General features: G+C 40.0%; 1 long non-coding RNA gene across 1 annotated transcript; it reads left to right on the plus strand.

The window, feature by feature from the left end:
• The first annotated feature begins 774 nt into the window (after positions 1 to 774).
• On the plus strand, positions 775 to 18,569 carry LOC148404543 (uncharacterized). Its single transcript, XR_015859108.1, has 3 exons — positions 775 to 1,118; positions 17,507 to 17,674; positions 17,763 to 18,569. It is a non-coding gene; the product is annotated as an uncharacterized LOC148404543 (long non-coding RNA).
• Positions 18,570 to 20,437: the final 1,868 nt, after the last annotated feature.

A 20,437-nucleotide genomic window follows, 5' to 3' on the forward strand; every position in this document is an offset into this window, starting at 1 on the left:
GGCTTTATTTATTTAATATTTTAGGAATTTCTTTATATATAATACAAAACGTGTAATATGTTGAATTTTTTTGGGATAAACTATGTGATATGATGAGAGGAAAATCAGATCTCTATCAACAATTATTCATGACAAAATTACACCTAGATTTTTACAATTCATGAATTGTAATAATAGTAGTATTTTTATGGTGAGCAATAATGTATGCATACTTACAGAACTTTTTGTCTTAAAATTTGTTTTGTTTTATGAAAGACACCTAATAGTACAAGAATAAAGTATATTTTACAAGAAATCTGTAATATTATGAATAATGTTTTAATGTTTTGTTTGCTTCACAAAATGAATTGAATTTTTTGAGAACAAAAAAATAGTATATACTATATATATGAGAAAATCATTTTATTTTTACTCCAAATGTTTATAATATTTTGAGAAGAAAGTCTGCCATTCTCTAGAGAAATTCTGTAACGAGGTGAAAATCGTAAATATATCTTTTAATGAAAAAGAAATGTTCTAAATATGTTTTATAACCATATTCAACTGTCTTTTTTGCACAAAAAAGAAGGCGACTATATAGTAAAGCAACATTTCACATTACGTATTATTTATACACAAAAAAAAATTCATTTGTTGAGGATAGGTTTTTAAAACATCAAAACTGTAACACCACGAGAGTAAAACTATACAATTTTATTTCTTATTTATCAACGTTTATAATGGCGCATTCAGTGTGATTTTTGTCCCTTCAGAGCCACCATACATATATAGGCGACCCTAAAAGTTTTTGATAAGTGATTGGAATGATGCAGCTGTACTATTGCACTTTTCTCCAGCGGCCGGACAAACGGCATTAGAATTGATGGCCATATTCCTCCCGGCGTGGCGAGAAGCCATTCGATCTTTCACAAGTAAAAAAAAAAAAAGAAAAAAAAAAAGAAAAAGCATTTCGCCAGCAAATGAGAGGGCTGATCAGCAGCGGCCATAGATTCCAATTCATCATCAGTGGGCAAAGCAAGCAAGTCAGCCAGAATGCATTTGAGTGAGGAATACACGGATCCTGGCCTAACGCGAATATTTAGCCCCCCTCCAGTCAACTCGACTTGATTGATCTCTGAGTGAGTAATGAGTGAGAGAAGTGAAATGTTAATAGCTTTTTTTTTAAAAGCTTGTCAACCGTTTGACATCTGCATAGTTTGATTGTGCTGATGAAACTTGCTTGGTTAGTAGCAAGTATGGACATTTTAAACCCACTGGCCATTTATGCTAGTCTTGCTATGTTTTTTGAATTTATGGCTATATTTATTAACCATTTTAGCTGGGCGATGAAACTTTCCAAGGGTGTGGAGTTGGTTCAGCGTTTGTAATTTCCAACTTCCAACAGAATTTTTAGTTTACTCATACTGTTTACGTTAAATTTGAAATCACTGTATGTGCATGGGAAATTGGGAATACTATCTAGCCGGCCCTCAAGTGTTAAATCCAAAGTATTAAGTAGCCAATGAAGCCTTGGCCAGAAATGATGGGCATCTTTGAAACCTGAAACACTCATTTGAAACCATGACTCTTTAGGCACCACAGCTGTCTTTGTGACACAGTGGGGTACCACCCCTGACTTCATAGCGGCTTTGGGATCTAAACTGTGCTGGGACTTTCACTAACCTGAACTTTCTATTATTGTAATCAACTAGGTAACCACCTGTAAAAATGGGAACACTGCTTGGAAGCCAAACTGTCCTTTTAAAACCTCTTTCGAAACTGACTTCAAAATGATTTAAAACTCAAGGTCACACATTTGATTGTTGGGTGATTTTTCTTGATGTCCGTTCCCCATTCTGTGTCTGATTGTTACCAAACACTACGGTGGAAAAATATGGGGAAATGCAAACATCCAAATAATATACAACAGAAAAACAACATAGCAATATGCCATTTTCATGAGATAAAATATTTAATATTATATAGTTGTATTCTTCTGTTAGATTATTGCTGACAATGTTAAAAAGGTTTACTTTTTGAGTGACCAATTGCTCATTTTTCTTACTTTTACATACATTTACAATGTAAACTGCATACAACGTATTGCTACTTTATTAAACTTCATTATACAAGTCCACAAGTTCCTTTCAAACCATCCAATAGTTTACTTGTTACCTAGTAGCATGAATTCTAGTCGCACATTTTGTGCAGAGGGATCAGCAACGTTTTATTATGATGATGTGACTCTCATGATACTGTTTGCACATGCTCAGATTTCCTAATACCTAAAATAAAAATAAAAAAACATCGGCCACCCCCTCTGCCTTTGATGCACCCATTAGTGCTATTAGCTTGAAAAACATCGCTCACACTTTCTGCAATTACAGTAGGCCAGCCCAAAGGTCGTTTTGCTGCCATGCTGCGTCATACTGGAATCAATTAACGGCACCGGTGTATGCGTATGTGTAATTTTTTGTCTTCGAGTAACGCTTGGTTTCATCCTAAGCCTCAGGCAGCAAACATTTTAGCCAATTAGTCGAAACAGTTTTAGCAGTCTCAATCAATCAAAAAATACTGAGAATACTGTGTACTCTATTACGTTATTACTGAGGTAGTTAAAAAAACTCCTCTGGTGGATGAGATCCGGCCAGAGTTTTTAAAGGCTCTGGATGTTGTGGGGCTGTCATGGCTGACATGCCTCTACAGCATTGCGTGGATATCGGGGACGGTGCCTCTGGATTGGCAGACTGAGATGGCGGTTCCCCTCTTTAAGAAGGGGGAGCGGAGAGTGTGTTCCAACTATAGGGGAATCACACTCCTCAGCCTCCCTAGTAAGGTCTATTCAGGGGTGCTGGAGAGGAGGGTCCGTCGGGAGGTCAAACCTCGGATTCAGGAGGAGCAGTGTGGCTTTCGTCCTGGCCGTGGAACAGTGGACCAGCTCTACACCCTCGGCAGGATCCTCGAGTGGGCATGGGAGTTCGCTCAACCAGTCCACATGTGTTTTGTGGACTTGGAGAAGGCGTTCGACCGTATCTATCGGGAAGATCTGTGGAGGGTGCTTCGGGAGTATGGGGTGCCGAGCCAACTGATAAGGGCAGTTCGGTCCCTGTATCACCGATGCCAGAGTTTGGTCCACATTTCCGGCAGTAAGTCGGATTCGTTCCCAGTGAGGGTTGGACTCTGCCGAGGCTGCCCTTTGTCACCGATTCTGTTCATAACTTTTATGGACAGAATTTCTAGGTGCAGCCGAGGCGTTGAGGGTGTCCGGTTTGGGGACCTCAGCATTGCGTCTCTGCTTTTTGCAGACGACGTGGTGCTGTTGGCTTCTTCAAGCCGTGATCTCCAGCTCTCACTGGAGCGGTTCGAGCCGAGCGTGAAGTGGTCGGGATGAGGAACAGCACCTCCAAATCCGAGGCCATCGTCCTCGGTCGGAAAAGGGTGGACTGCCCTCTCCGGATCGGGGATGAGATCCTGCCCCAAGTGGAGGAGTTCAAGTATCTTGGGGTCTTGTTCACGAGCGAGATCGACAAGCGGATCGGTGCAGCGTCGGCAGTAATGCGGACTCTGTAGCGGTCCGTCGTGGTGAAGAGAGAGCTGAGCCAAAAGGCAAAGCTCTCAATTTACCGGTCGATCTACGCTCCTACCCTCACCTATGGTCATGAGCTAAGGGTCGTGACCGAAAGAACAAGATCCCGGATACAAGCAGCCAAAATGAGTTTCGTCCGCAGGTATCCGGGCTCTCCCTTGGAGATAAGGTGAGTACCTCGTTCATCCGGGAGGGACTCGGTGTAGAGCCGCTGCTCTTCCACGTTGAGAGGAGCCAGATGAGATGGCTCAGGCATCTCATCAGGATGCCTCCTGGACGCCTCCCTGGGGAGGTGTTCCAGGCATGTCCCACCGGTAGGAGACCTCGTGGACGACCCAGGACGCGCTGGAGAGACTATGTCTCTCGGCTGGCCTGGGAATGCCTTGGGATCCCCCGGGGTGAGCTGGATGAAGTGGCTGGGGAGAGGGAAGTCTGGGAGTCCCTCCTAAAGCAGCTGCCCCGGTGACCCGACCCCTGATACGCAGAAGAGGATGGATGGATGGATGGATGGATGTTATTAGAATTAAGTCATTGATTTATGGGAGAAAAAAATTAAACCGTATGGGTATTTATTTGAACTGGGTATTTTTAAATAATACAAAAAGACAAATAATTATAGAATAAATAAATAATACAGAAAACAAATAAAAATGAAAAAAGATATTTTGGCTCCGGCTCTTGTATTGGCTCTCGCTAGATGATGTACTTTGTTAATGGAGCTACCAAAAGGATGCAGAAAAGGAAGTAAGAGAACCTTACACAGAGGCAAAACAAAGAGTCTTCTCAGTGATGCATATTATTTTGGCGAATCGCATCGATATTCCCATTGTAATTCATTTGGATACCCCCATATGGTGTGTGACGTAGTTGACGATTCTTATTCCCTACTTGTGATCAACAAGCGGGTCCAGATGTCCGATTAACTCGCATTCTCATTAAGCGAGTTGCAGGACACATTGGGTAAACACGGTCGAGGCCGTAGCCTGTTAATGGCCACCGGTTCTCTCCGTGTTGCCACACCGCCATTAATTATCCGCTCGTCTAGCGGGTACGATTAGATGGGACAATGCGACACAGCACAGCACAGCGCAGCGCAACAAGTGGCAGGCCAGCACAGCCCATCTGCAGACCATTGAATTTGTGAGGCATTAATCACCAATACTACAAGAGTAAGCCCCTCCTGTTGATCAGCATGAGTCATATGCTCCAATTTTAGTGCACCAGTTACTCACAGAAGCAAATACCCAGCAAATGTATTTATTTGAGAAACCTACTATTAATTTGGATGATATGCAAAAACGGTATGTTCTATCACTTTGCTGTACATTTAGAAAAAAAAGTGCAACTGTACGTCTAGTGATCGCTTATTATATTATCAGTCTTGTCGCACCTTAGCCAGAGGCCAGAGCCATTTTCTGAGCCATCTTTCTGCTACGGATACCCAAAGGAGACAAATCACCTGCTCACAAATTTGCTGGATGAATGAATTTGTAACAAATGCAATGCACTTATTTCGTCACTTGAGGGAATACTAACAATCGCTAGTGATGAGATTTTGCTTGCACCTCTGCCGAAGAAATTAGAGGCTTAGCTGCGGCACCGTATTGCACGTGCTTCAAAATGCACGTGCTTCGAACTTTGTTGTATTCCATTAGTTCACCACTAGATTGTATTTGAAAAATCGAACATTTCAACACACTGTGCCTCTACAACAAAATATAATGACAGACACAAGGCAACACATTACTGAGTTGACTCAGTTTGACTGGCTTTTACCACAGTAACCTTTTGACACTTGAAGACTTGAGACCCTCTTATGACTTGCAAAGATGTAAATTACTACCAATGTTGATACTCACAGTCAGTACAATGTACCGGAATAAACAAGGAAGGATTATTTATATCAAACATAACTCATTTAAGCAGCCCTATGTACGTAGTAGATGTCCACTCTTCCACTTTTCCACTCTTCAATGCAACATTAGACTTTACAGATTAATCCATTGGGACCGTAAAAAGGAAATGAGGAGCTTTTATTCACTGACTGCTATTGTTTACGCTACACCTTCGTAGAATATAACAATAAAAACAAAACACTCTCAAATGCTCTAATATAGTACATGCGTGATTTAAAAAGTAAAATTAGTATTACACGGGTTTATTTAAAAAGCACAACAATTGGAATAGCCACTGCCAGTGAAAAATATGCTGACAACCATATAATCAAGTCAGGATCAAGAATACATGCCTTTGGGTATTGCTTTATATTGACTGTCCATATTTTCAAATATCTACATAGCCATATAGGTGCTATTCGTTAACTTGTCTATGACCCTGCTCACTCAGTGTTAGCATTAAACCAAAACTATAGCATAGGGTCAACTAAGCTAGTTTGTGTCTTCACATGTATGCCATTCATATGCAGACCCGACAATGAGGGGGTGACCATTTTTGCAAACAAGTCATAAAGATGCCCGCATTATTGTGTCCAAGTTGAATATTATGTTATTGGGTCTTAAAGAAGGACAGAAAAATACTTTTAAGATCAACAGGTATGAACTGGCTATTATGGAAAAGACACAGTGTTTAAAGCAGAAAATAGGTCTCACGCTCTCTCCTTTCAAAACGCACAAGGCGTTTAGGCTTTCATAAATCAACCCAGCAACAGTGGACATCTTGGCCTGGCCTTCAGGAAGCAAATTTCTCATTCAAGTTGTTGAGCAAATGTGGCACATCCGCAACACGCACAGCAGTTATACACATTGTGCTGATTTATGGCCATGATGTAGTGGACACAGCCAAATAAAATATGTAGCAATGGACATGGGGCATTTATCTCAGAGCTGTCAAAAAGCAATCTGGACCTCAAGGACAGGCAGAAATTATAAAAAAAGGGCAGTAGGGGAACAAAGAAATGCTTTGGTAGATTCCACCATTGTTCTCGCTGCCAAACATCGGTCTGGTCCCGTACGGAGGACATACTTTAAAATGCAAATGAGCTAATCACAGTAAAGACTTGTGAGACTTAAGGAACGGCATTCGCAGGACACTTGTAGGCAAACAACTATTTACAGTCCCAAACACACTTATGGACATTTTAGAGTCTTCAATCTGGAGTACCAGCAAAAAAGTTCCTCCAACTGAGACTGTCCTGTGCCAGTCTGTCCTCTTCCTTCCAGCTACAGCCCAACTTCTGGACACGAATCATTTTGCTGCCTCATGAAAATGACATCTATCGTGAGCAAACAAAAAAAGCACAAGATAAGTTCTTCCCCCACTTTCTGTTAAGAGTTCAACCTTGGTGGAGTTCACTTCTTGTTTGCCATCACTTTGGTTGCAACAGGCTGTAGTTTGACTTTGGCACGAGACTGTGTCAGGCTGCAACATGTCCAATCCATCTGTAGTCCATTACTCCATTCAGCCTATTGCTTCATTTAAACACTTGCTAATTTTTGTGGGGGGAAAAAAATACTGGAGGCTTGTCATTCTGGGATGGGAGCCACGGGCATCCATGTCGTTATGGCAGCGCCGCAGTCCAGAGTGCAGACTAACACGCTGCTGGCACATTTCAGCCAAGCATATGGACTCTCGACGGGAACTCAGTAAAACAGACTGCTGCGATTGCCCCCTGTGCACATGCAAAACAATTAATCCTTATTTTTCCACGTGGTGCTGAATGTTACTTGGATGCCCATCAGCAGCACAGTGAGGTAATGCAAAGATGGGAACACTGAAGCTAAACTCATCGCTTTGGCTTGTTTGGTTGTTGTTCCTGTTAACCCCTGTGAGGGAGAACATTACCAAATATATAATACCATGTACCATATAAAAATGATTTGAGAATCAAACATGTTTACATTAAATTTACTGACCACTTTCCAGCAGTTTTTTTTGAGTAAACTATGCATTTTCAAAAATGATCATCCGTCCACATTAGATTTAATTCATTGTTGCCCATCTGTCTGACATACACGGTTCCAATTGGACATGATGTCCACCTGTTTTTTTCACCCTCTTTTTTTCTTGTTATTCCTTCAAAAGATTATCAAGTTCTGCGGCCATCCTTTGCATGCTTTGGATGGGGTCTAACTTCCCAACCACTAGGATAGTTGGTTCCATGGGGGATCATAAAGACAAAAATTTGCCTCAAAGTGAACAACATCAATCAATGTCTGCAGTACAGCTTTAAGTTAAAAAAAAAATCTTTGAGTATCAGAAACATTTCTTCTTGTCATTCTTTACTATGTACCATATTTTCCGGACTATAAATCGCTCCGGAGTACAAGTCGCACCAGCAATAAACAAACTGAGAACATGCCTGGTATGTTAACATAACATATTAAGAGTTATTCAGATAACTATAGCATAAATAACATGCTAACAAGTTTACCAAACCATCCGTGTCACTCCAAATCACTAAATCCAATGAAATCTTCATCCTCGGTATCACTCCGCCAACAACAGAAGGTCGAAGATGCGGGCACTTCGTCTTCTACGTGGCTTAGTTCAGACTCATCGTCAGTTGCAGTTCCAATTATTACACAGGCCAAGAGCCCCCTCTTGAGAATTGAACCTTGTGAAAAAGATCAATTCTGTTGAAAATAAATCCAATAAAAGTAATTTAGAACACAGAATGCCTGTTTCATGGGCCATCAATTAAAGTGCGTCAACGTTTCTTTTGATTATTCTAATCTATTCACGTCACTTGCCACAAATTAATATGCCCTTGCACACACAGCATCGAACTAAACCGTTTGGTTAGTGCCAAGGGCTGACTTGTGCCAAGGCTACTATCTAGGTCAAAATTAACCAAATTAAGCTGGTGTGGGGAGGTGTACACAAATTGCCCCTGTTCTCAAGAACAAAGAGAGAAACTCAATTGACCTTTGTATAAAAAAAAAAAAAAAAAAAAAGTGGCAGGATGTATAGTACATACCCAGAGCATTTATGTGGACCAAAGTTGTGTAAATGACAAAAGATTTCAATCAATGCGAGAACATGCACAGGCAGAAAAATGTACAGCTTCTAGTCATCGATGCTGCAACATTGCATTACCCCAAGCTTGAGGGGGCCCAGAGAAATGGTTGATTTTGGCCCATAGCAATAAAGCAACAATGACACTCTTTTGGACACATGTCAACAATACAATGCAATAAAATACAATACAACTTTATTTACATGGTGCATTTCACTGCAGCTGTAACAATGTGCATTACATATAACATAAAATAATGATACAACTACACAGACAGTGAAATCAGTAAGTTGACACACAAATTAATATACAGAAAGTCAGTCTTATGTTAGGTCAAAAGCCAAAGAATAAAAATATGATCATTAAAAATGGAGCAAAGGGAAGTCATTCCAAGGTGATGGATCCACAATTCTAGTAATTTGCTATTTTATATTGGTCGCGCCTTGCCTTACAGGAGGCTGACATGTTTTGTTGCCATCTTTCTGCTACGGTTACCTGAAGGAGACAAACTTAGCCAACACAATCTTGCAACGCACAATGACTACAGCGTGTGTAATTACAATGCACCGACAAGGTCACTTGAGGGAAAACTAGAAGTGATTTGTGATGACATTTTACTTGCACCCTTGGTGAAGCAACTGGCTTGCGAAAGTGCCTAGTAAGGTGCCTTCTGTTAATTCACCCCTAGATGGCAAATGCATTTTACACACTGTACCTTTAATAAAGAAAAATACCACACATCCTGAAGAATAACGACTTAAACGGTTTAATAAAGTTTGAATGTTACACACAAACAAAAAATGTACTATTCCTATGTCATTTGTTTTATCAGAATGTAAAAATGTTGGTGGAAAGAGGTGACCTTTTAGCATTGCCAACACTGGCATGCGACAATTAGCCACAATCAGCAGCCACTTGTAATGCTGTGTTGACAGTACTGCTGAGGTGCCAAGCAAAGGGAGAGTACACAACAGTTGGCATCACTTGACACTTGCGAAAATGGGGCATTCAGAGAGGCTGCTGCTGACAGGGAGATAATCCTCCGTTGGACCAGTGGGAGAGAGTCAAGAGCCGTGAGGTCAGTTGGAGGGCTGTTGAAAACAACAGTAGCTAGGCTAACTATGGCACCAGACAGTTATCAGGGTGACGTTGCCATGTTTTTTTTTCTTTTAAACACACACACATATGGTGAAATAAAAGAACAATGTAGATCGACAACACACTGGAGATAAACAAGCAGTGGTAAACGGTCATGCAGCAGAAGAACACATTTTTGGAGGGAGGAAGAAAACCTTTTTTAGCGAGAAGGAAGCCTACTGCTTTATTCGTGTGGTGAATGACGTGTGACTATGATGTGTTTTATTTATAATTGGTTTTATTTATTTTTTCAATGTAACAAGCGGAAATGATCTCTGTTATAGCTTTAAGCACTATAGTGGGAGTGCTTTGACGTCTTTCTCATCCACCATCTAGCAGTGCGTGTGAATGTGTCTCACAAAGCCTGCATTTAAATGCTATGCTTTTAAACACTATTGTGGATTCCAGCAAGCTCTGAAAACCCATAAGATGGAGCGTGTGATCTGTGGGAGACCCGCAGCTAAGCAATTCAAAGACCGAGGGAGTTGGGCTGACAAAGGCGGAGGTCTCCTCATACAGCAGACGGGACGGAATCAATGGAGGGTGCCACCGACAGCAAACCCCCAACGGGAAGGCGTTGGTTGGCAAGAGGAGCCTCGAGCGCAAGATGAGGAGAAGGAGGGATGGGAATGTTGATGAGATTTCTACACAGAGTTGGGACTCGCATGAGTGTGCCAGGTGAATAAATGAGGCCTGACTTAAACCGTGGCAGCTGATAGCTTCCTATAGATGATGGAACTACAGAGCTGCAGTTGCGTCTTATACGACGTATATAATGTGTGACAGGAAGTTTTTTTTTCATGATTTTTTTTAAAGCAATCGTTTTTTATTCGCTTTAGAGTATACATTGGTACCTTGTCTTACAACCACACCAGATTGACTATTTTGTGTATTGTTTTATTTCTTGTGAACTGCATTTCCCTTGTGCAATTATTAGAAATAACTAGTATATATCGTAGTGTTAATTACTTTCATACAAAAAACGCAACACTAACTGACCAAATGGCTTCGGCTTTCACAGTGGCAAGCCTTGGGTCCAACGCATAAATAATGAGGAAAAAAACAAACATGGTCACGGGTTGTTTCCAGCAACAGCAGCAGCAGCCTACAAATGCTTTTAATAGCTGACCACTTTAATCACCATTATCGTGGCAGCTTCTGAGCAATAACGGCACAACATGTCCAAATGGTTAAAGGTGGCTTTCTTCAAAACTCCATCTTCCATAATGATAAAAATAATAGCATTATAATGTCATTTTTTGCCTTCCTGGACCTGATTTTTGAATGCAACATGTCGGAATATTCAAAGACTTGACATCAACTGATTTCAAACAACAGCTGCTATCCTGCTCTCATTCCACACTGCAAAAACATAGCACTTGAGTGAGTAATAATGACACAATATGATTACCCACCAGAAGAACCAGAAAAGCAGATTTTTTTTAAAACAAGCCTTCCAATAACCTCTCCCTCCTAACAGAAGCATCCATGTAGTCATTTGGGGGGCATGATGAAAACAAACTCGTAAGGCTCCAATTTTGAAATTTTGAATATCAGCCAAAAAGTGCAAATTTGAATACCATATTTTCCGCACTATGAGGCGCACCGGATTATAAGGCGCACCTTCAATGAATTGCCCATTTTAAAACTTTGTCCATATATAAGATATATACATTTGGCCCGCGGGCCGGACTTTGGACACACCTGCTGTAGTGGCTCAATATTGGTCAAGGTATAAGGCGCACCTGATTATAAGACGCACTGCTGGCTTTTGAGAAAATTTGAGGTTTTTAGGTCCGCCTTATAGTGCGGAAAATACGGTACATTCTACATATTCCTGAGCTCACATCTTTAAAAAAAATCCTCTCGAGGATGTTTATCTAACAAATGAGTCATTTTACTGTAATGGATACAAACTTTAATCAACATTTAGCACGGTTTACCATTTTGACAGCTTTAATACGGACATCTTTGTGATAAAAACACTCGTGTTGCACTTCATCTCTACTGCAACCTCCTCATTTGGTACTGACAGCAGTGCTATAAAACGAGTTTACGCCGTGTTACAGACTTTCAATGTCAAAAAGATTCAAGAATTTTTAAAAAAGAAAAGAAAAAAGATAACTCGACCCATCCAATTCTGGTATTTCTTATTTTTACTGAACTTCACCATAAGCAATAATAAAACTGATCGGTAAGATGCAATATCTTGGCAGATAAAGAACAAGCTCTGACAGTAGGAAACAGATTACATGGCAAAGCAAAGATGTATTAGGAGAGCTTAATGGAATAGAGATGAGTAGATGAGGGGGGGGGGACTTATATAAATTAACCTTCAGTGGATTCCCGGAGGCCTGTGGGAATGACAGCAGGAGGAATTGTCCCTGTGTCGCCAATGTAATGAATACTAATGACGTGTTGGTGGCCCTCAGTGCACTTTGTTCTTCTTTACCTGTGTGTGTAAACATCATGTGGTGTGGAAAGACAGGACCAGAGCAGGAGACGATGGGGAATAAAAGGAACTTTCGTGTAAACTACTTGGTAATAGTGGCAACGGAAGACTGGATGCCATCAAATCCAGCAGATGTCACTGTGCTGTCATTGTTAGTTATTTTTTATAATTAGTTGTGTCATGTTGTTTTAGGAATTATTTGCTCAGTTTGCGACTATGTTAGGCCCGCTGCCCCAAGTTGCTAAAGGAATTTTTTTTTTTTTTGAGACGACAAGCATTGGTGGGCCACGAATTCTGCTTCGTAACAAGTGTCGCTTAAACATGCAAAGCAAATCTCATGTTTTATAAGGAAAGGGTCTGTCGACTTTCATCGTCCTTTCCCTGTTGTGTGGGCAGCCATGTAGCCAAGTAAAGAGCATAGCCGTTTAAAAAAATGTGATTGTGTGCTAAGAATTCTGCACACCAGGGTCGCAAGAAAAAAAATTTCAGCATTTTGGTTGGTCGACAGCTGCAGTCACAAGACATTTTTTCCTTACAAGGAATTGCTTCCTGCGTTTGTTATAGTAATAATATCCAGCATGTTGTTGTAGTAGAAAACACAATTGTGTATTCAGGGCGTTGTGCCAAGACTTTCTTCATCTTCAGTTTTGTAACAAATACACATCAGTATCAGTGTCATGCCAGTAGTTTCATTTATTCACATTCAACAAAATTGCAATGGTGTTTCAGTCCAACCAATGTTATCAAACAGGCCAAGAAAACAAGGGCAACAACAGCATCTGCACTGCGAGTGGTTTCACTTCTCTGAGCCCATTTTCACAGAAAGCTATCGGTGTGATAAGTCGTCTCAAGCAGCACAGAAGATTTGCTGCTGTTTTTATGTTTGCACACAAAAGTGCATGTGGCCCAGTGCGATAGGAGCACAACAAAGCAACTGTAGGTGCGTGATGTGCCGTGTGTGTGGGGGAGAGGGGTGGGTTCTTTTCTAGCCTTACCACATGCCCACAACATTGCATTGACAACCGGCACAGACGAGAACCTCAATTTTTCTCCATTCAAATCTCTGTGGAAACAGACCAAGTGAACAACAGCATCTGGGCCGTCTGTCAACACATACCTGTCAACATGGGTTACTGTGTCGCCATGGAAACCTGACTCTTATTCTGCCCATTTTGTAAGCTTCAAGCGCACACTGTGCAACACAACAAACTACGGCCATAAATCCCTTGCTGCAAAAGTGAGAATTTTATGGCTTACAATCTACGCTCAAGAAAAGTAGGAAAATCGGAATGTGAAATTGCTTGAAGTCTTGGAACCTGTGGTAGGTAATTCCCAATCACAGTGCTACGGCATAGTCGTGTGCCAGCAAAAATCATAAGGTGTACAAAATTAATTTGTTACAAGAAATACAATGCTCAAAATATCACAGTTTATCACTTAGTTTGCAAGTTAAAATTAGAAGTTTACGGCTCCTCAAAACACATTAAATAGCATATCTGAAAGTCACAGATTTTTCTTGATAATCAAATCACGGAGATGGCCCTCAACGTAAAGTATGTAATAAATGGCAAGCTCGGTGCTTCTGTACTTATGCCACACCAGCTAGCCACACTAGCAACGTGCATCGGCTAATCATTGCCACCATGAAGGTGAATAAGCAACACTTCTGCATGAATGGCTTGCGTTACTACTATGCTCATGGAGCAAACTAAATTCTGAGTCAACGTACCACTCAGTCAAAGCTGAGCAAAAAAAAATAAATATCTCACCACTGACGAATGACTCAACACTCCAATCATTGAGAATCTCCAGTGCCATGTCCCAAGCCAAGATAAATGGGAGGCTTTATGTACGTCAAGAACGGGATCCGATTTAAACCTGAGCCATAAATAAGAGTGACATGTTTTGTTGTGGTGAAGCCTTAAAAGATAGTATTTCTGAAACAACCCATTTAATGATGTCCTAAGACTTTTGCTCAGTTCTGCAGCTAAATATAAAAGCGGTGTTGAGGAAGCCCTGTGGCGCTTCAGCTGCTGATGGTCTTCTGTCATTAAACATCATTAAGTCACTCAGTTGCCAGCTTAAAAGTGGAGCCAAGCGTCTGCCTCGGCCACTGTGTCCATTCCATTGCTTAACCACTGGTGACTTCAGGGTACTTTGACTGCGTTCTTCGAATACTGGCTAATGTCAGTAGTGACAACAGACTAATTTCTCAAGTTATCATTACAGGCTTAGTCAGACAAACCTGAGTGCTGGCCACCATTGTGTGGAAAGTGATCAGTCAGCAGACAGACAGCGCCTCTGACCGTGTGATTGAGAGCCCTTTATCACTAATATCTTTTGCCACAAGCCTGACTGTCGTCAGCTATGTTGGATGTCTTTGTTCAGCGTCCAGGAAGCAAATCATTCGTGTGATGACAGTGACGTCACACATGCCACGTTTCAACCTTATGACATAAGTCTCAAAGATAAAGTACAGTGAAAATAAACATTCTGGGAATTACTTTAAAATAGATGAATGGTTGTTTGACTGTCTGTGTCTTTCAGTTCAGTCCAGACTAGAGTAGTCCACCTTTTCTAAATTCAAACAAATTTTATTTGTAGATCCTCTTTCATACATAAAAATGCAACACCGAGTACTTCACCAATAAACAAAAATATTGTAATAATAATGAAATAAAACTAAACACAGCAGTACACATCAGTGTAACCTTCCCTTGTGTCTCCAGTTTTCTCGCCTCCAGGCGGTAGTCACTGATGTAGTGTGAGCTACTGTTTATCAAACACATACAAATTCCTTCATAAAAAAAACAAGACAATAGGTGAGTAAAATATGGTCCAGACTAACATTTTAATTATTCACTGAGTCCATATTTTGCCTGGAGCTAATGTCAGTGAGTCAATGATTCCTCATCAAACAAATATGTTATGAGAACAACGCTGATGGAAGAAATGAAAGTTGGTCTCTGAGTAATGAAATCCTATTTTTAAGATTTACAAATGTTTGAGAAGTATAACGGTCAAATACAACCTTGTACTGTCTCGTGGTGTCATGTTATCTATAAAGAGATACTAGAAAACGAATGGTGGGATCAAATCTGTGTTGACATCTCTTCATAACATCTCTGAAACACATCATTTTTGATGAATGATCTTCTCATGTTTGTAGCAATAGAATTTGATTTAACTGCAGTGTGTATTTATGAGACTGAATTGAGTCGGCAAGGAGACTGGTTTATGTCATACGTTCAAAAACCAAAGTCTGAACGCATCCATTCTTTTGTGCAGATGTTTTGGCATATACGCATAATAACAGAATGCAAACAGTTCTACAGGGAAATTATGTTTGGAAAATAAATGTGTTATCTTTGATGTCTTCCAGTGAACCCTTAATGCGCTTCCAAGGGATGAATGCATCATTTACATAATCATGCAAAAGCAAAATTGACTCAAATGGACTGCAAATGTGTGCCGCAAGCCTGCTGTTTACATGACTTTAACAAGAACCAATGAGCAAGTGTACATGTTTACACACATCATTTAGCGGAAAACAAAATGGTCTAGATGAGAACACACTAATGCTGTGGCCGGGAACCCATGTGGCACGAGAACACGTCAATCGGTGCAATCACACGAGAGAGAAAAAGATAACAAGGATTTTGGTGTTTACTTCGCAGCATATAAACAACTGAGGAGAGTGCCAAGTATAACGCTTCAATGTCCGATAAAATGAGCATATTATTCTGGTAAAATATCTTTAAAGATAGATTCTTAGATTGATACTTAATGTTCCTACTACTAAAAACAAAAATGCATCTTAACTGGCATGTATTGCGTTTTGTGTTATTCGGGCTACAGTGCTTCTGTTATGTGTGTAGATATGGAGAGAGACGACTTGGACGATTTTGCCACCGGTCCAAGAGCTAGTTAACGGGATAGTGAGCTAGCAAGCTAGCTCGCGGCCTCCCTCACAAGTGAGTCGGCTAACGATGTGGTCATGAATTGGACCAGTGGTTTCCAACTTATTTTGTCTAGTGTACATCTTTTTGTCATACCAAAAGTCATTGATTCTCCAAAACAAAAACGTAACATGAGGGATTATCATGTAAAATCATTTGATTTCATCTCCTTAATATTAGCATTTATTTCTCAGTCATCATCTTTTTAACTCACATTAACCCGAAAACATGTTGCCTTCAAAATAAAGATCTAATATAAAATGTCAAAATTAAAAATAACACGCCCTTCTTATATATAACATAAATCAAAATTTTCTGGTATTACTATAGACCTAATATGTTGCTACTTTTGTTATGTGAATTTTGATAACATTGCTTTTATAATTTATTGCTTTAAATTATGAGGACTGGTGTAAGCTATACCTGGTCATATTTGCTGTTATGTTTAATGTGATGATTATGTGCCCAATAAAGGATAATAAAAAATACAGTATGTACTGAGGGCCACAAATAATTGGGCCCCCATAAATTTCATATGTTCCCCTTAAGAACAACTTTTGATGTAAGGCGGAACGTTAAGCCTTCATGCTGCCCACTTTTTTTTTACATGGTGAAAATAAGTCCGAAATTGGTCCCTTGGAACGATAAACTTTCATTTTGAATCATATATACTTTTTCATTTTTCTTGCAGAAGAGCTGTCAATTTACAAGGCTGTGTGTAAAAGCTTCCCTTCACTTATCTCGCTGCCTTTCCGAGAATTTTCTTCCTTCTTGTTGCCGGTGTCAGCAGGTTCACGTTTAGGTTTTATGCAGAGGAAAAAATCCAGGATAGTGGTTGGCATGTCTTCCTCATGGTACAGAGGTTTCAATCTCAGGTCCGTCCTTGCATGTTCTTTCTGTGCATTTCAGTTTTTTTGTCACATTCCAAAATGTGCATGTTATGCACATAACCTTTTCCCCAAATGCCATCAAAAACAAAATATCTTGCTCTCCAATATCCACTGTAAGGATAAACATTGAAATACGTCAGCATATATATATTGCTAGAGTATATTTAATATAATGTGAAGTAACCATATAATGCAGTTTAAATATCCCCCTTCAATCTCATAAAAAAAACCTAAATGATTCGATTAAAATGTATTACATGGAAAACGTTGAATTGTTCCAAAACGCATGCATGAATGAATGAATGAATGAATGAATGAATGAATGAATTCAATTGCATAATTAATCAATGTACTTAACAAATGAACTGTATGGGATAAAAAAATAAAAAAGTTTGAGCAACTTATTTATTCAGTGATTCTTTCATTCACCACTGCAGGGAGCATGAGTGATATTACACAACACTTTGAAAACTATGGCTTTAAATTATCCATTGATGTAAACGTGTTTGTAAATGGTTGTTTGTCCAGACACACCCTGCGATTTACCAGCAACCGGTCTAGGATGTACCCTTCAAGCTGAGATAGGCTCCAGCTCACCCATGATCATAATGAGGACAAGCACGAATGGAAATGGATGGATGGGAAAAATGCACAGTAACGAGTGCCTCCACGTAAGATCTTGTGCTTGTGGGTGGGGTAAGTAAAACATAGTTTCCAAGGGTTGTTCCCGATTGAATTTTTGGTCGCACCAAGTTTGGATCACGTGTCATTTCATATCCCGCAGCTCTTTGGGGCGTCTTCCTTGTGTACAAAAACCTCTGGCTTCCATCCCAAAAACTTTGATTTCTGTTCCCGCCGAGAATGTTGACGGCGATCAGCTGCTCGACTGACAGCAGCGAGCTCAATGGAACGACAGAAGGTGACGCCTTTGTCGAGCGTCGAAAAAGATAATTCCCCGAGATGGATGTTGACAGCTGCAAGCGTCCCAGGAAAGGAAAAAAACTTAAAAAGTTACGTAGGCGAGTTTGATGACATTGCAGACAGTTTTTTTCGGGGGTCTGATGTTAACTCTCATTAGTATTCACACGTTCTTTCTGCGAGTGTTTTGAAGCATGATGTTGTCGAAAAAGTAAAGTGACACAGTGAAAAAAAATGCAAGAGGAGGCGAAGGTAAACATGGTGGGGATGACAGCATACGCATAATTGCTTGAAAACAGCTAAACCGAATGTTTCTTTTCTTGTTTTTAATTGCTCTTTGGTTTGTTAATTCTCAAATTATTGTCATATTTATTCCCTATATGTGCAATTAAGTTCCACAGCTGCCATTGTGTTTATTCATATCAGGTGGTGCGCTGCAATTTGGGTAATCACTTGGCGTGAAATTACTCACGTTTCCTCCTCCTGAGAGGCAACGCTTATCTGAAAAGTAATTTGTTAGTTGGATGAATGTATCTTCTCATCTTCATATTACAGTAACATTTCCATAGACCCTTCGCAAACTGGCTTTGACGCCTCTATGGTATGGGCCATGGGTAATTTACATGCAAACCTTTTGGATAAGTTGTGGATAGGAATAAAAGTCCTAAAAAGACATCTTTTTACCATAATTGTTGTTTCATCAGTGTCATCTTATCAATATCCCAATTTGGGACGGATAAAATTGCCACACCGCCATCTTATTGGAAATTACTGTCATTTTTTTCATCCCATTTCTATAGTTAAACGGGACTTATAAGAAGTACATATTTTAAAACAACTGGACAAATATATCATGCAAAACCATAATAGCAGTTTTATTATCTACCATAGTATAAATGAAAAAGAAAAATCTTTGTCCTCTATACCTCCTGTCTTTGTACTAAAATTGTCAGTCTAGCCTAGTAGCCATTTGAAGCAAAAAAAACTGCATCGCAGCCATTTTTACTAGACGATGGATTCAATCTCCTCCCGACTCAGATGGATTTATCAAAAATAGATCATGCTTCAAACACGAGAACAGCTGACAGAAGACATGACAAATTGGTGAAATACAATGCCCAGAAAAGCTCCATTTGTCCTTGTCTAATGGTCGATGAGGGAAGAGGCTCATCTAAATGAAATCACCTATTGAAAATTCCTTGTAAACACATTATGGGCCAGGTCTGGTGTCAAATAAGGAGACGAGACTTGGCTGCAATATGGAGGATGTGCATTGCGCACGCATCCATAAATGCATGAAGTCAATCAGGCATCAAAATGATGTCTGCTCGCTGCTTTCTTTGCATTCTGATGATCTTTAGTTAGAGAATAGATAGCGTATAACTCAAGACAAAACACAAATAAACATGACTAATGATATAAAATGAAACAGGAAATGATCCAAATAGACTTAGCAAAATAATGATCGTAGAGGTAAGACCTTGTTAATGGGTTTGTGACGTTTGCTAGCTGAAGCTGTAGGCAATGGCGCTGTGATGTCATTTTCAGCAAGTAGCAGTACGAGGCAAAATCTCCAACTCCTGAGATGGCTACAAAGGGGTGGATTTTTCTTCTTAATTCATATTTAACAAACACAGTATTAATCAGAGTACAATTTTAAGACTATTGGGGAACATAGAACAAAGCCCTTTTTTGACTTCCTCTTTTAATGCCAGGTCATTATAAACCTTTTCTGTTTTGTTATTTTTAATTTAAACTTGATTAAATTTTTTGCCCAAGTTTCAGCTTTTTCATTACTTTTCTCTGCGGGGGATTCATTCCCCAGCACACTAACGGTGTTATGAAAAACAATGCAGCGGGAGCACAATTAGTTAATTAGCTGCCCTCTGCAGGTTTCCTGCAGCGCATTAGCTGTGACCTAACACTGAGCGTTTAGCGTCTCCATGTGCGCCTCTGCCAACATTTTAAAATGCAGAGCAATTAGCGTCAGGCCAACAGATGAGAAGGAGAAACAACACGTCTGGACTCCAGGAGCCATCTTCTGTTTACGGCTCATAATGCAATTACCTCGAAAAGTAATTAGAAAGTACACGGGCCGTGATTAAATCTCGGCTCATTACGGGCTTATTTTTACCTGGCACACAAGGCTTCGGGGTATCGTACCTTAATCGGTAGACATGAGACAAATCAACTGCAGGGTATGATTGAATCCTTGGATGTTTGCTATGAAATATTCCTCATGTCACGTTTTACCCTGGGCGACCTTCAAACACAGTATTAGGCTAATCCCAAAATTACTGTTTCTAAACTGGAAGATTACATTTTTTGTGATCGGACAGATTTACCGTACATATACAATGTAAACGTCAGTGTAATGAAGTCATGATATATTGTCTTGTTTTTGGAGTTGTTCAGAGTTTTGAGTCTCATGTACAAATTTCACTGCCAACATGCGAAAACAACATATACTGTTTCTTCACAGGAATTAAAGTTCCTAGTCACGAAAAATAGTGAGAGAGTTTAGAAAAGTAAACTTTGGTA

This window comes from Syngnathus floridae, chromosome 1, assembly GCF_059516105.1.
Source record: "Syngnathus floridae isolate MCC-2025c chromosome 1, RoL_Sflo_1.0, whole genome shotgun sequence".
NCBI classification, from domain to species: domain Eukaryota; kingdom Metazoa; phylum Chordata; class Actinopteri; order Syngnathiformes; family Syngnathidae; genus Syngnathus; species Syngnathus floridae.